The sequence below is a fragment of the Periplaneta americana genome, chromosome 15 (assembly GCF_040183065.1).
Source record: "Periplaneta americana isolate PAMFEO1 chromosome 15, P.americana_PAMFEO1_priV1, whole genome shotgun sequence".
In the NCBI taxonomy this organism is placed as follows: Eukaryota; Metazoa; Arthropoda; class Insecta; order Blattodea; family Blattidae; genus Periplaneta; species Periplaneta americana.
In genome coordinates, this window is record NC_091131.1 from 70,862,141 (window position 1) to 70,879,975 (window position 17,835).

At 35.8% G+C, this 17,835-nt stretch overlaps 1 protein-coding gene and 1 non-coding gene across 2 annotated transcripts in view; one reads left to right on the forward strand and one right to left on the reverse strand.

Moving 5' to 3' along the window:
* The window catches only part of Sarm (sterile alpha and armadillo motif), a 406,159-nt gene that overhangs the window by 200,676 nt on the left and 187,648 nt on the right, over positions 1-17,835 (forward strand). The window lies entirely within an intron of this gene.
* Positions 8,564-8,636, reverse strand: TRNAT-CGU (transfer RNA threonine (anticodon CGU)). Its single transcript has one exon. It is a non-coding gene; the product is annotated as a tRNA-Thr (tRNA).

Genomic DNA, 17,835 nt, shown 5'->3' on the forward strand with positions numbered 1-17,835 from the left:
TTTAAATTAACTTATGCTGATCATGACTTTTTCGTTCGTAACAAAGACTGCTTATTTTCAATTACCTATTTGTATTTTGTATGCAGTAATATCTACAAGCACAACTTTTTTGTTACAGTGAGATTAATTTTATTATTGGGCTTGTTAAAAAAATTGTAACTATTGTAACTTCACTGGAAGTTTACGAGATTATACGTATGTACTGTATAGAAGACAGTGTAATCGTAGGTTGTACGATATCTGATATTTACTGCCGCTAAAACTCTTCTACCAATAAAATATTCAATTAATTTGAAGCCGAAAGGAAAGAGGGTAATTCAGTGGAAGTCTGCAGTGCATAGCTTTAAAAGAATAATTTTAGACCATTTCTGTAAAGTAGTTCCTGATGTTGTCGCTAGGTTCAGTAGACAACCGCCTCTACCGTGAGTTTTGAGAACTTGATGGCGCGAGGAATGTTTGCAAATAGAGTGAAAGGAAAAGTAAACTGTTTTGTCCTTGTGTGCCTTCTGTGCATTAACTTAGCCAAGGCGTAAAATATTTGTCGCATACCCATCAGTTCTTCATGTTACCTGTCATATGATGGTGTGTTATCGGACATCGGATTTTAGGAGAAAGGAAAAAATAATTATTAATATTTATGTTTCATGAAAATTGAAAGATATTCAAGTTGGATAGTGTCCTAAAATAATTGTTAGAACTTAATTTGTTAATATTCAGCTTAAAATGCCTAAATCGATGCAAAGTTGTGTTACTTCACTATTTACTCACATGGTCATACATGTAGGCCTACCTAGGCAATGTTAAAGGTCAGTTTTTCATGGTTTAACTTTAACACTATCAGGAAATGCAACAGTGGATGGAACGTTGTATTTTCGTCAAATAGAATTTCAACAACAATGCTGTATCAGAGTTTGAATGTTTGTTAGATCAGCTGTTCCTCTTTCCCTCTCATTACTTGTGTTGAGAAGTTTTAAGTGGTAGGACCACAGTCTAGTATATACCGTCACGAAGCTCAATATGTAGTAAATATGCATCCGTAGATAGTTGCTAACCACTAGGATCGCTAACATCGCCTCATTACAGAAAATGCAAAATAGTACCGGCACAGTCTATTGTTCCTAGCAACCTCACAACTCAAGCTTCGTGACTGTATATACTAGACTGTGGTAGGACGTTATCCTGTGCAGCTTAATGCCGAAAGATAAAAGTGATCTATGGTGATCCGGCAATGGCTAACAGAATTTCCATAATTCACTTTCGATGGAAAAATAATATACTGCGAGATTTGTAGCAAAAAGGTATGTAGCAATAGTTGAAATGTATTTTAATGAGTAGGCCTACTATAATATTTATACATTGACTGAGACACGCTGAGGTGAAATTCTTTTAAATACAACTACATTTTAAGCTCTTAAATTTCGATAGTTAAAGTATTTATAGGTCATTGAGATTCTGGTTGTTCGAACCAAGTAATCGCAGTTTGTGATAGAAATACGGCAATACAACATTTAGAATTTTAATTCCGGTAACTATTGCTTATTTTGTAAACGAAGACCTACAGTTGTTGTACCCTGTCAATTTACTAGTGATTCTAAAGTTCTGTGATTTGTACTGGTGCTGCATCATGCATAGTTGCTGCAGCTCCACTTCTTAAAACTTTTTATCCTAACATCATTCATGTAACCTGTTTAGTTCATTCCCTTCACAGGGTTTCTAAAACAATCAGGAACGAATTTCCTCTTGTCAATTAGTTAATTTCCAGTGTGAAAAAATATTTTCTGTGAAGCCTCATCCAGGATTTCAATATTCAGAGAGAAATGCCCAGATATTCCACTCCCACCTCAGCCTGTTGTTACACGATGAGGAACATAGATTCAGTCAATTGTGGTATTATCAGGGTGCGAATTAAGGTTTCTGATTGGGGGGGGGGATAGAATTCTAGATAGAGAATACCATACATAAAATAATTATTATTGTCATTCGATACGGTTCAACGCTTGGTCGCACTGAGTTGCTTGTCTTGCATCTTGATCATAATAATAATTATATACAGGGACATCATTTTATTTTTACTTCAATTTTTATTGTACCTGAGTTTTTGAATGTACTTCACTCCCACCCCTTCTACTAATGAAGTTTCAACTGTTCTCCAGACAGAATCAAGGCTGCTTATAGTAAACAGCACTGAGTTACTGAGTATAGTACGTTCCAGAAATATTATGTTCGCGTTTTCCAGTGACGAAAGAACTTTTAATATTGAATCATATTTTCGCACAGGTACTGTCCGTTTGCCTACGTCGCATCCCGATTTCCCCCACCTGCTTCTGCACGCCCCTCTGTAAAAGCAGGGCTGTCTTAGCTCTTTTCTGAAAACATTAATGTCTGTTAGGAATTGGACGTTTACGTAATATTATACAACTGTTTAAAATAACTTAAATAAAAGGGCCTCGTTAAGTAATTAACTGTCACGTGATTTCCCTCCTTTCTACGATCCTGCGGCATAACCCTTGGACGGACAGTAGATAGCATGTCTGAGTAATTTTATCTGTGCGGGTCGTGCAGAAGTGAAGATTGACTTTACAGTACATAAGGTACTCTTTTATAGAGTAGGTACAGAATTATTTCAACATGATTTACTAGTACGAAGGACGAAACTAGGAATTGGAATTAGATGCAGTAGTCTATAGTGCGATAATATGCACAAAAGAACTGAAGCCTGTAGGCTATCGAAATGAACGGCTACCATTTTCAAAAATGTGTTTAAATAACCATATTATGATTATTTTTCAATTGAACTTCATTCTATATATTGTACGCTAATGTGCTGTAGACAGTATAACATACACTGCATAATGAATACGTTCGCATGATAGCTCAGTTCGTGAGTAAAAACACTTATTCTTAATACAGTACTGCATTTTGATTAAATAAAAACCTAATGAAAATTATCTAACTCAAAATCGCGATATTTCCTAGTTTACGTAAATGGATGAAGTACTTTTCTTCCCTCCTATACCTATTAAAGTGATGTGTTTGTGTTTTACGCCAGTATAATCGAACTCCAGTCGTGGAAGGAGGTAGCGAACGGTGTTTCCGGTTCTCTAAAGGTATAGCCAGGTTAATATTAAAAATGTTAGTAAAAATAAAATGATGTCCCTGTACATGAGCAGGCTTAAGATAAGATGTGTAATTCCTAAGTTATTGATTGTTGTCAGCTTGCCAGTGGTGATAATACATCAATATTATTATTTTCCTTGCTTACTTAATACTTTATAAAGTACATATACTCGTATTAAAACAATTATATTTTGTTGGGGGGGGGATAGAAGTTATCCCTGGCAGGGATGTTAATATGAATTTATGAGAGGGGAATAACTTTCCAACAGGGGGGAAGATCCCCCGCCCCACCCCCCGTTAATTCGCACCCTGAGTATTGTTCTAAATATTTTAAATAAGTGGCCATAGTTATTGAAGAATTACCTGCATCTCATACTTCAGCGTGTGTGAAAGCAGTGAAAAAGTGTCTATGAACCATCAGTCAAAAAAGATGTCTACATAACATCAAACTTTTCATTCATATCTGCAAGCATTGAACAATTAGAACGTAAAAACAATTTCTTTGTAGCAAAATAGCAATAGTAAGGATGCCCAGGTGAACATATATTGCGCTTTGGGTGAAACTGAGAAAAAAGTTAAAAGTAAGTGGATCAATGCACTGAGTAAGACTGTAGGATTTTCATTGTTGGGAAAAGTATCAAGAGTGATACTGGGGGAAAATGTGAATGTTCCAGTAGGTATTGATATTTCTACTGAAACATTTGCTTTCAAAATGATTCTCACTGACAAAAAGACAAAGATTAACTGAGGAGAATTTAGAAAAAAATCTGATGGTGTACTGTGGAGATAATTATGAAAGTGAATGAGCATGGAACTGAATTTCAATAATTTAAAAAGTGTAATAATTACTTAATTTTTTTCAATATATTAAATTTGTGCAATTGTGTTTATATAATATACAGTTGTCTGCCTCCATTTCTTAAATATATTTTTTGTGCCATGTTTTGTGTATTTTAGTGTATAATTTCAGTGAAATAAGTTTGAAGCGTTGATCATACTGTATGTGGCTAAAATGCATAGAGCCTAATTTATTAAATTTTGAGCTTACTTTACGCACCTAAAACTGCAGTTCTTAGTGCCTAAAAATCCGCTGTCTGGTAAAAATGTAGTTTAACTACAGATTCTCCCTGCGACTGAATTACATCCACAGGGAAAGAACTACTTAGTGTGTCGTCACACTTTTCACTCGATTCACTGTCGCTGCCAGATCATCCCTCACGTTTATGACAAATCGTTCTTCAGCTCTTCATAGACGGTATAAATAGCCCGACGCACGCAAAACACATTTCGAAAGGTCATCCAAAATCGTAACATCTTTTCTTATTGTTTTCCCGCAGACCTGAATAACGGTATATTTATATCTTGCAACGAGCCCTTACCTTACTTGTAAATTCTCGAAACTTTACATACAACCGCACACACTAGCTTTTAAATTCCAGCTATTAGAAAAATGCACTATGTCACGCCTTTCTACAGCAGCTAAGTTGCATTAAAAACTGCACACATAATAAATTATTTCATTTCTCTTTTCTGTTCGTGAATAACTTCACTTATGTGAAAATATCTTGTGCGACTGCCATGGGTTAAATCTTTAAGATGTGCAATTAAAAATGAAATGAATGGATGGATGAATGAATGGATGAATGAATGAATGAATGAAAGGTAAGTGAAAACGCAGCCTTGCAAGGAAATTGGGGCCAGAAGAAGCGTCTGTGTGAGCTCGAAGCCCGTTGGTCACTTGTCTCGCTGTGATTTTCGCCGCTCCATATGAAAAAGCATTAGAAAATTTTCAAGAAGAAAGCCGAAAGTGCACCTAACCTAATACTATCACATGAAGGGGAGACGAAGCACAACAGAACAGTAGCGGTGCAGAATCGCCGAAAATATTAAGAAACCTGCACAGTGACTTTAATAAAAAAAATCAACAAATTGGCTTTAACTGTTTTTGAGGACATACAGATAATGATATGTCGGACAGATAAAATGCTATTTTAGGTACGTTCACGTTAACAGAAATTCTATTAGCGATTTCTTCGTAGATTTCTATGTAAGTCAATTTATGGAAACATAAATCTAGTTCTTTTGTTCCTGACTTTACCATAAATGTACATCTAATAAGACCTTCATGGACTCTGTTAGTTTGGCAGTGTGAAATTCCGTTCCTGAAGAGAAGCCACCTGCAAGACATCCATTACTCCGATGATAGTCAAGGACGGTAACTAATAGAGACGAATTTTGACTTACGGTCGGTACTTTTCCACTGAAGTTCTCTGATTCAATCACAGATTTCATGTAAGTGACACAAATTTATGGCTTGGACCTCCCAGGTCTCTCTACTTTCAGAGAAGAGAAATGATAAGAATTTCTATTTCCTTAAAACCCTCCGTATTCGCCGGATTTGAACAATCGAACCTTCGACTTGAGAAGAGAAGCAATGACAATTTAAAATATCGATGCTATGAAGATGACACATATTGACGCTTACTTTTTACTATTTCACAAAAATTCTGCTTCTTCATCTTGTTACCAATGTCACTTCTTTTTATCATAATTGCTCTTGCTAGCAATATCAAGGAAAATACGAGACTTAAATTGCAAGTAAATTGTAATAGAAGCCTGTTTTAGCCGTGCTTTATTCTGCGTCGCAAGAGCTACCGTTCGAACACACAGGTAACATGTTTACTTTACATTTGAGGTAAGAGGAAACAAAAACAGACCAGCCTGATGTAGTGGTCAGAATTTCTGGTAAGAGTTCATGAGGTCCCGGATACGATACCCGGTGAGAGCACAGGGATTTTTCCTTTCTCTATTCTTATGTTTTTCGAAGATCTGGAATTTGGGTTAAGTCTAGATTTAAGACCTCATCTGGCGCTACATAATCATACATGATCATCCGCTATCATTTATCATCGGGGCAACTCCGCCTTCCTGGCACCACAACTTCAGAAGTGATTACCAGGGACACAGAGTAACCATGAGGTTTAGAGTACACGGAGTATAAATGACGTCATGACCCGTGGAGGGGTGACTGCAACAGCACAGGTGGGTCCGTAATGCGCATTACCGTTGTGTGTATTGCTGCTTGGCTGCGGTACGTGTAACAGGCTTCGGCGTAGGGACACCTGATTGAAGGTTACAACTCACGTTAATACTTTAATGGTAGACATTTATTGTCAGCACTAGGAATGTACTGTGACGAATTGTTTATATGTTGAGACACGAAGAAACGGCGCTCTCCATTTCCCACTCCACTCGACAACAAAACACTATCGTCCGTGCGTTCTGAACTTCATGCGTTTCTGTGCCCAGTACCGAAGCCTGGTGATTATACATAAGGCATTGCCAGGAGAGAAGATCAATAATATCTAAAGACAATCAGCTGGCATTGGAAAAGGGGGGAAGGGGAAGCAATGGAATTTGGTTTTTGCAAAATCGTTCTCTTGTTCAATACACACCATACTTTCTGCGACATCATGCGCATGTAAATAACATAATCTAATTTAGAATTTATACATTATTTAAAAAATAACATTGATAAATTAAAAAAATAGTATGAGAATAATATTATTTTAAAAAATAAACTATATATGAGAATAATATTATCTTAAAAAATAAACTATATATTCTATTATTATGATGTCCCGAAGTACAGTAGTGGCAAAAAAAAAAAAACAGATCGACCCTTGTAGCTGATTTCAGAGCCTTGTTCACTCCTGAGCACGGTAGACTGGTAACTGAGACTTTAGTGGTTCGAATCCTGCCTGGGAAGGAAACTTTTTTTTTATTCCTTATTCATATTTATTCCCAATACTTTTCGATTGCTGGTAAAGTTCATGTTCTAGGAATAATAAGTTAATTAAGTAGTAAAATATCGCTGCAATCGAAAAGTATTGGGAATAAATTTGAATAAGGAACAAAAAAAAGTTTCCTTCCCAGGCAGGATTCGAACTACGAAAGTCTTAGTTACCAGTCTATCGTGCTCTGGAGTGAACAAGGCTTTGAAATTAGCTACAAGGGTCGGTCCGGTTTTTTTTGCCACTACTGTACATACTCGCTCGGTCAAAAACTCAATAATTGTTTGCCCAACACAGAGAAGTTTTTGTTCTTTTTTTTCTCCCATAAGTATTGCAATATTTATAACGCTTTAAAAGCTTGAGGTGACTTGAATTGCTTATACGTATTTCCCGTTAATAATATTCTCTGCACTTCGAAGTATAACGGCTATCAATATCACAGGCTCGGTAACCTAAATTGGTTGTGCTGTAGCATTTTACATCTCCGTCAAGTGTAACCATACATCTAATAAAAAATGGATTTTGCTTCATAGAGACAGTGAATGACTAATTGTCAAAAGAAAAAGATCGTGTCATGTCGCTTATCCCTTGTAATTAAAGAGTACTACAAATCTGTGTTAACAGCCTGATGAAGAGAGGGAACAGCTGCCCTTCGTATGTCGTACGATTCCAAGAAGCGAACTCGCGCTGTTTATGTCCTGACAGCCGAGACACACTTACAAAAACATCGCTGTTGAAAAGCACAGTTTTTGGCAAACCAAACAGGGTAGTTCCTTGTGTAGATAAACGAAATGACGAAGTTTAGAGTTCCTCAAGGTTCGGTGAACCTATATTTTACTATTTTTATTTATATAAACGACTTATCTAACAATTTGATGTCTCAGGTAAAAATCTTTGCCGATGACTGTATTACAAAAAAATAAACGATGGAGCTGATATATTGTAGATATATTGCAAAGGGATCTCGATGAAGTCGGTAAATGGGATAGAGCGAATAAAATGAAAATAAACAAGGGCGAAAGTATAGCTGTAGACTTTAGTAAAACGAGGGAAACATACAATCTTAATTTCAGGAGTGAAGAAACAGTATTCCCTCATGAAAAATATTGCAAATACTTGGGAGTGTATTTAAGTTTTAACCTTGGGTGAGTGACGAGGAAAGCTTGGAAACCTTTATACATTTTATCATGAGGATACTTGGGAAGGAAATGGATAGATCACTTGTCCATCTGATCGTGGAATACGAAGCGGTTTGCTGGGATCCTTATAGAATTAATATTTGAGGAGAAAAATTTGCTCCGGCGCCGGGGATCGAACCCGGGTCCTTGGTTCTACGTACCAAGCGCTCTGACCACTGAGCTACGTCGAATTCAATCCACAGCACCGGACCGAACCTTCCTCCTTCTTTGTTTCCCTTTGTGGCCTGACTCCAAGTTAGGCATATATGTTGACGTATATGTCCAATGTCAACTGTCATTATATTAGGAGCGCACTCAGCTGAGTGACTTGTTTGGCCGGGATTCCGCAGCTACGTGCACAGTAATCTGTACAGTTATATGCACTGCAGCTATGAGGATATTATAAATTTATTGATTTGTCCTACAGAATAATATCTGTAATATTGACAATTAATATTTGGGAAGAAAAATTCGCTCCGGCGCCGGGGATCGAACCCTGGTTCTTGGTTCTACGTACCAAGCGCTCTGACCACTGAGCTACGCCGAATTAAATCCACAGCACCGGACCGAACCTTCCTCCTTCAATGTTTCCCTTGTGGCCTGACTCCAACTTAGGCATATTATGTTGACGTATATGTCCAATGTCAACTGCCATTATATTAGGAGCGCACTCAGTTCAGTGACTTGTTTGGCCGGGATTCCGCAGTTAAGTGCACAGTAATCTGTACAGACATATGCACTGCAGCTATGAGGATATTAATTGTCAATATTACAGATATTATTCTGTAGGACAAATTAATAAATCTATAATATCCTTATAGAAACTATCAAATAGACGCTCTGGAAATGGTGCAGGAAAGAGCAGCAAAATTCGTCAAAAGGGGCTAGAACCATGGTTCGAGAAGGTAAGTAAGGGTGAGCTGGGACACCCTGGTAGCTAAGTATAAAAAAACAATAGTTAGTGCACTTTTTAAGGTGTGTTAAGGCACAGGGTCTGGGGGAATATAGGACGTAGACTTGACGGACCGATATATTAGGCTACTCGAGAGAAGATGACAGGCAGAAAATTAATACAAGAAAACAGAAGACTGATATAGGAATTTAAAAAAAATAGAACTGTAGATCATTGGAACCAACTATCTGCAAAGGCTTTTGGGAGCTGTACCCTAACAGCCAAAACGTTTAAAAATAACGTAGGAAGACTGGAAAGGCTTTAAGAAAAGTTTTCGAGTCCTATTCAAGCCAGTTGTTACATTGTTTTTTTTTTGTAGTGGTTTGACTTCCAGTACGTCTAAGAATATAAAATTAGCTTATCATTAGAGCATTAGATGAACAATATCTGTCGAACATAAAACGTACAGGGAAATGCCATTCATAAATTAGGAAAGTGCATTGTAGATTGAAATAAAATATCTGTTAATATATTATTTTGTCTATATTTTCTGAAAATGAAAGCATCGAGTTTGCTTGAATTTTGATGTCAGTATGAGGGAATCTGGTATACCGACTCCGCAGCCTTGCGGTTACTGTTTCGAATATCGCACCGCACGGGTGTCGGTAAGCAACGGTGTTCTTACAAAGCTCTAATTTCATTATACCCTTATTATACATTAACATGGATTTGAATTTAGGTCTCTAACTCATATATACAGGAATAAAATAAGATCTAGTTAATAAGTGACTTAGTTAATATGTAAAGTAAAAATGAAGTCATAACTTATTTTTTTGGAATATACAAACATGATTTTTTATGTAATTCACACTCTGAAAATTTATCTTGTCTGGCCGCACAGCATACGATTTCATTTGTGTGTTTTGAATGTTAATTATTCAATAAACAGAACTGTAAAGAAGAATTGGCAAAGGAGCTAAGTTGTTGCGAAATGCTGCGTTTAATGAGGTGGTGTATATCACCATCACCATCATCATCATGACACCAATTTTTTATTACGGGGAAAACTATTTATAGTAATTCATTGTGGCGTGTATGGTAATTGATAAGACTGTTGCACGTTACAAGGAAAACAAAGCCTGAATTCTAAGAACTCGCCAGCGATGACAAATGAATTATTGAATGCAGACAAGTTTGAAGATAAAATCGGGAACATAAAGCACCGCATTATCGTGCCTACTCCACGTTTTGTTTCCAAAGCTTTCGAAGTGACGGTGACAAATAAGACTCGAAGTATGCACGCGTGGACTCCACTCCGTTCTGATATCTCCACGAGATTTAATGGCTAGAATCATGCAAGCCCCTACATTTGAATTTATTTTTTTGACCCCGGGTCATGCAGCGAGACTGGTGAGATGACCTCGTGGTTTCTTTTAAAATATTATTTCTAGGGAGAATTCAACTGCTTGCCAGTCTCATGTTATACTCATGCATACCTGTACATAGAGTACATAAGTTACATACATACATACATACATACATACATACATACATACATACATTACACAAATAACTTAAAATGAGGTAGCCTACATAGGTACATCACGTGCTCTTTCTCTTCTCCGACACGTCTCCGGCTGAACTCTACGGTTCTCCATCATGAAGCTTCTTGATTAGATTCAGATCTAACTGGTGAGAATAGGTACTCTTCATTTTCTACTGTGTGATGTTCATTTCTGGGACAAGGATTAATGGAGTGGAACTTCTGCAGTAGGAATATTGCGTCTTGCGAAACAAAGGGATCATAGTAGTCGTTTCAACTTAGGCGTTATAATATACAGGGTGAATCGTAAGTAATGTCATTAATTTCAGGGGAGTATTCTTTGAGATATTTAAAACAAAAAGGTTAATACAATTTTGTTCGTTTATGTTTCCTTTTCGAGATAAAAATTGTATTATATGAAACATTTCATAGCCTGTGTTGGGAAAACCATTGATTTAATTCCCAATATGCTCAGTCAATTTGAGAGAACAGTGTGGTATGATAATAAATTATTGAAAGAATTTTAGTTTTGTCCTTTAAATGTACAGAAATTTGAACCGAATAAATGTAACATTGTAAAATTCTTTTGCAGAACAAAAAGTTAAATTTGCTCGGATCAAAGCTGCACATTTTAAGTGCAAAACTAAAATTACTTCAGTCATTTATTATCATAATACACTGCTCTCTTAAAATGACTAAGCATATTGGGAATTAAATCAATGGCTTTCCCAAAACACGCTATGAAATATTTCATATAAAGCAAATTCTTATCTCGAAAAGTAAGCAAAAATGAGCAAAAGCGTGTTAAACTTTTTTGTTTGACATATCTCAAAGAATAATCTCCTGAAATTAATGAAGCCACCGGCGTGGCTCAGTCGGTTAAGGCGCTTGCCTGTCGGTCTGAAGTTGCGCTCGGGCGCGGGTTCGATCCCCACTTGGGCTGATTACCTGGTTGGGTTTTTTCCGAGGTTTTCCCCAACTGCAAGGTAAATGCCAGGTAATCTATGGCGAATTCTCGGCCTCATCTCGCCAAATACCGTCTCGCTATCACCAATCTCATCGACGCTCAATAACCTCGTAGTTGATACAGCGTCGTTAAATATACCAAACTAAAAAAATAATGACATTACCTACGGTTCAGCCTATAGATGTGTTGATAGTGGTATAATTAAATGATATTTATTCGGATCCTCATGAATTTCTGCGGGTGACAGATAAACACTGTGGAGTTTGGATTTGTGACGAGGAAAGAATTGGACATAAACTTCACGTGCTCCCGTATTAGCTTCCAGCCAACCGGAACGAACATCGAACTGTGTTAACAATAGAGATGGGTAAAATATAACACAACAGTTATTTTGGAACTGTTCCGGTCTCGGAACTGTTGCAAAAATGAACAGTAGGTTGGAACCTCCTGTTCCGAAATAACAGTGTTCCGACTCCGAGCTGCTCACTTGCCCAGCTGTTGCGGGCTCGCAGTACCGCGTTGCACAGGGTATGTTCCGACTCTCTCGGAACTGTTGCAAAAATGAACAGTAGGTCGGGACCTCCTGTTCCGAAATAACAGTGTTCCGACTCCGAGCTGCTCACTTGCCCAGCTGTTGCGGGCTCGCAGTACCGCGTTGCACAAGGTATGTTCCGACTCCGAGATAACAGTCGGAACGTCGGAGCTTGTTCCGATGAACCGACAGCTGCAGTTACACTGTTCTCGTTGTTCTTTATGTTATACTTGGAACTTCGTTGGATGAAGTTGGTACTTGAAACTCTCACGTGGTTGGAGGGGGGCGCATGGAAATTGAAATCCTTGCGGTGGCGCGAACTTTAATATCAACATTTGTAAGACTGGCCAATCATCTGTAATGTTATAGTAAGTATTTAATAATCTGTAATATTCATTCCCGCTTTATGGTTTATTTCACCATTAGTTGACTAATTCTGTTTTATAAACATTCTACAAAGTCATAAAGTACGCATACTATTATTAATTCATTGATCAGCTGATTCTATACAAAGGTTAAAGTCGTAAATGGTAATGAGTGGTTTAGTTACAATGTCTGTATGTCGTTTGTTGAGGTTAAGTCTGACAAGCACAAGTTTTTGTGCTATCTTCTCTGATATCAAAGAACGACAAAAATGTTGTAGCATTATTTGTTGGAAACTACCCATATAAGTACTGATTTGGAGAGCGAGGTTTAATGCGAAGTTTAAATTACACTTTGGTAAAGATGCGATTCCAACATTTTACTAACCCACTGCGGGGTTTCCAGGTTTCAGTACTGCCAATTATATCTTTTTTATTTATGAAATTGTAATATTTATTATTATTATTATTATTATTATTATTATTATTATAACTGCATTAAGAAAAGTAAAAATAAAAATTAATGATTTGTTTTTTTTATTATGTAATAGAGAGAAGAGACATTACATACCATATGTTTTAAATGTTATGTTATTTTTTTTAGTTGGCTACCATGTCTTTATAACTTTATGTACGAAAACAAAGTGTTGTATTCTGTCCTTGTAGTCAACAGCTGTTTAATTACTAACATTAAGCTTTTGAGTTCTGTCCGCATGCACAGCAATTTTCCAAAATCGATTCGAATGTGCATTGCAGTGCCATCTATAGATAAGAATGTGTACTATGTCATGCCTATGAGTGCTCCAGTGTGAGCAGCATGGTAAAGAGGGAGGGTACTGTACCGTTCGTTTGAACGACTCAACGACTCCGACTCATCACCACTGGTGACTGTTATTTCGGAACTGTTATTTGGAACATAGTATTTTTTCGGAACCGGAACAGTCGGAACTGTTCCGGGAAAAGAACAACTTCGCCCATCACTAGTTAACAACTTGGATGTTTGTTTCAATTCTTATGGGCTGAGTCACATAAGAAATCCCAGTATCGAATGTTTTCATCAGGGTACAAGGTCAGACCTCCTTTCCTAAGGGAGTTTTCACACGAGGCGATTCCAGTTGATGAATTCGGTAAGTCGCTTACTGCCGCTACTACTAATTCAAATTAAATGAATCGTTGAGTAGGCTGCTTCTGAAGACATACAGGTATACTAACGTAGCATTTCTGATTATCACATAAAAATCGGACTGTTTCTGTTAAAGTACTTTGCTTATAAACAGTATTTCTGTACTTACTGGTACCTGGTATCGCAGTAATCCAGATGACTCGGCAGACTTCCAACTACTTGTAAACTGGGTCCTATCATGACGTCACGTCTTACAACTCTGTCCAACTCCGATTCGGAGAAACAGCTGACTTACGACGACAGTCTCCACCTTATCTAAAATTAAACTTTGTCAACTTACATGATTCACACAACTCTTATGTAAGTCGGACAGAATGGCGTCTCTGAGGTCACTGTGGAGCAATGGTGGAACGACAAGGAACATTGTTAGAGGTTAGGGTAGGGTTACCATCCGTCGGCAAAAGGAGGACATGTCCTCTTTTTTAATCATTTTATCCTGTCCGGCAGGCATTAAAAAAAACTGAAATGTCCGACATTTCGCATTTCAACTAGAATTAATATGAATATTGAACAATGTGCGATATTATACATAGAATATGTAAACAAATGGTGAAAACCTATGAAAGAATTTAACTGCTTTAAATGGTTGAAGCTGGAGCACGTAAAAAAAAAAAAAAACAAAAACAAAAACAAAAAAAAAAAAAACAAAAAAAAAAACAAATTATGATGACTAATTGACATGAATAATTTCGAGATAAAAATTGTTCCGGGGCCGGGTATCGAACCCGATAGAGCGTTGGTACGTTTAACCAAAGGTCCCGGGTTCGATACTCGGCCCCGGAATAATTTTTCCCTCGAAATTATTCAAATAAACTTTACAGGTAGTTATACCTGAAAGCTTGATTTGCACCAATTGACATGCATTGAATTCTTACACTCTAAAGAGTCACTATTCATGATTCTAAGCTATTTTATCAATTTTATTCTGCAATGTACAAAGATATGCCAATCAAGTTAATTTGGATAAAGATTTAACTTTAGATAAACAATTGTGCAACTTATTCAATTACTTTAGTTCTGCGAGCACTGAAACTTTCTCAGAACTCTTAAAAATATGTCAATTCTATTTATTTATCCCAAGTCACAATGGAAGTGCTGAGAGAGTATTTTCCCTAATATCTGCTCAATGGACAAAAGAATGAAATCGCATGCAAACGGAGACAGTCAGAGGTATAATCGTAGTGAAATATAATTTCAAGGACATGTCCTGTGAACAGTTCCATAGTTATTTGTTACAAGATAGAAGTTTGTCTCTTCAGGCTCTTGTGCACAAAGTGGGCTCCACCGATAAGTAGGGTACAGATGTAATACTGATCCAGCAACTAGTGAGAAAACTAAGGTGACCCATTGTTTTTATCTTTAATTTTGTGCATACCTATTTTTAAAAAGTCCTCCTTTTTCAGCAGTGTCCTCTTATTTTAGATTCCATGTCCTCCTATAGAATTTCTTCTCATGGTAACTCTAGGTTAGGGTCTATGCTAGACTGGCATACCTCTTTTAGGCTCTTGCGATGCTCGCAAGTTAAAATGATTAAATATATAATTTTCACTGTATAGTGACTCATTCAGACGAATCGTAGACCATTTAGTACCGGTAATGTATTTTAAGGAAGAAGTTGAGGACTTACGATTCTTCTGCCAGTAATTGTAACATTTCTCTATTGTCAGATCAAAAACTTTCATAATATCAATCACAGGGATAAAGATTGCAAAACTTCATTCAAAATTGATGTATCATCGTTTCACATACCATGGGTTATGTTCATCTTCAGTGACAAACGCCAATTCGATTAAAGAAATGCAGGCTGGAGGAAAATGAGTTATTTGTATGAAGATAAGAAATATAACATTATGTCAAGGTTCATTGAACTATATTTTTTTCTTACATTCTCTCCCTAACATGAATACTATTCCTTACAGAATTAATCAACGCAACTTACAAAATAATTCACCAATTTTAACAAAACTACTTTTCTTAAATTTTGTTCAGTAGTTGCAATTTTGCCCCATGAGCAATTCATTTATGTTTTGAATAATTTTGTTGTCTTACGACATAAACTACGTACAAATGTTAAACATTTTCGGATGTGTTAAGTAAATGGAAGTCAGCAGTAACAGAGCAGTTCTTTCCTCATTTTAGATTTCATTCCAGCTTCGAAAAAAAAAATGTGCCGATGTGAATCACTTGAAGAAATTTTGCAGCATGAAAGCCCAATTGTACTACAATCTCTGCCCTATAGGCCTAAAGAGTGAACATGAAGACTTGCCATAATCTTAAAATAATAATAATAATAATAATAATAATAATAATATGTAGGCTATTATTTATTATATTTAGAAAAATATAACTGAGATTCAAGAAAGTAATTGACATTCCCCCTTCGTGCACAGTATATCTGTGCACGTTATTATATTTTCTATTTTTTATATTCAATTCATAATAGGATATTTTGATACTTAATAGAAAGCATTTTGACAGTTATTAAAAAAGAAACAAAAAACAACAACAAGCATACTTAACTTTATTTCAGTCGGTAATTATGTATGGAATTATAGGATGGGGTAGCTTATTTAATACCAATTTTAATCCACTTTATTTATTACAGAAGAAAATAATTAAAATATATCTTCATAAACCTATTGATTTTCAATCTCAAAAATTGTTTTTAGATTTTAATGTTTTTAAAATACGACAAATTTATTATATTTCTGTTTATATTATATTTTATAATTTTGAATTGTATTCTCATAGTTACGAAATAAAAGGTATGAATCCTTTAAGATTGTTTGAACCAAAATGCAGCACTGCTACAGTATTTAATCACTGTAATAATTTATGCCCTAGAATAACAAATTTATATTTAAATATCCTAATCTTGTCAATTGTAATAGTTCTAGTATTAAATTAAAAAGTAATGTATGGATAAATAATGAAAAATTGTAAATTTAAATATATAATTATATTCTTATTGTATTATATACTTCTTAATTTCAATTCAGGAATCCGCCCCTGAGCACGAATTATACTCTTTCAGGGGTGAGCTAAAGTTTTTTCTGTTTATATTATATTTTATGTTACAATTATTAGCAAAATAAATAAATACATATATAATAAATAAACCAGTGTTCTGAGTACTCAAATTCTTAAAATTCGTTTTCTGAAAAAAAAATATAATAACTTTTTGATATCCTCACTTTTTCCCTTGTACCCTTCATATAACATTCCCGAAACATTTTTCCATTTTCTTTCCCGGAATGATTGAATTAGTCTACAATTTTTTGTTAATTTCCTTATTGTTTGTCTACAATGATTAAATGTAATTTAGACAATATGAAGATAAATGTGACTTACATAGCTTTTTCTCCTTTGATTAAAATCAGAGAGAGTATTAAAATTTGAACATAAAATGATCAAAGTCATTTTAAAACTACATTGACATATTGTCGTAATCTAAGGCCTAGAACTTGCGGTGTTCAATGCGCTCTGCCTCGAATCGCCATGGGGAAGGAATTTTCTCATGAAATTTCGGTCAGTGTATGGGACCGGTGTCCACCTAGCATAGTGGTGAGTTTGGGAAGCTACAATAGACTTTGGAAACCAGCTTAAACGGTTGGAAGGATCACCATGCTAACCACAAGATACATTCTTTCAGACTATATGATCATTAATCTCTGTTGAGGCATGTGAACGTGAGACCAGCAGCTGGCTGGTAGCTTTGGTCCTTCATGGGCTGTTCGCGCCACGGACGGACATGCATTTTCTAAATTTAAAATTATCGTATTGTTTTAAGTTTTATATTGTTTGAATGTGATGTTTCTAGGAATGTTTTTGTATCAAATGATCAACAATAATCAACCTAACACTATAGTTGTAAAATATGGCAGATAATAAGGTAGTTGTGAGGATTTGTACATTAAAAATAATTGCGCTTGTTTGATTATTTTCACTACTGAGAAGATTGTAAACCTTTTATATTCGTATTGACGTAGATGTCAACTTCCGCTATTGAAAATGTCCGATTAAAGCATGTGGAAATCTTCCGGAAAATTTCCAACATTTCATTAGTAATAGGTATTCACTTGTGAGAAACGCCCTTTAGGGTAACGCTTCTCAAAGTGTGGGGGGGGGGTTTCCCAAGTGTTAAATTATTTCTAAATTTTAATTATACTTACAGGATAGTATAAAATGTATGTAAAAATCACGAACGTATAAATGAACAATAACATGAAACATCACCAATAAAATTATGAATAATAATAATAATAAT